Raw genomic sequence first — 400 nt, forward strand, 5'->3', positions numbered from 1 at the left:
CTGCTGCTGCTGCAGAAGTTACGTGGGAAATAGTGAAGTGGGGAAAACTGAAAAAGTCTGATAGCCTGCTGACCGAACCAGTGGACACCTCCACTCCTATTGACATATCAGTGCGAACCATTGAGTATGCTTAGACCATGAACTAGACCATTGGTCTGTTGGTGGTCTCTTACTGGTTCTCACCAGACAACGCCGTACAGCGTAGTGCACGCACACGGGTGGAACCGCCTGATCTACCCAATGCGCTGCATATTTATTTAAACAGCTTTTTTTGCATGTTGCAGCGTTATCATCAGAAACCCTGTCAGTGGCAGATAGGGGTTTTAACTCTACATGTATATATATATATATATATATATATATATATATATATATATATATATATATATATATATATATA

Source organism: Eimeria mitis, genomic scaffold (assembly GCF_000499745.2).
Source record: "Eimeria mitis Houghton genomic scaffold, Emh_scaff841, whole genome shotgun sequence".
NCBI lineage: Eukaryota > Apicomplexa > Conoidasida > Eucoccidiorida > Eimeriidae > Eimeria > Eimeria mitis.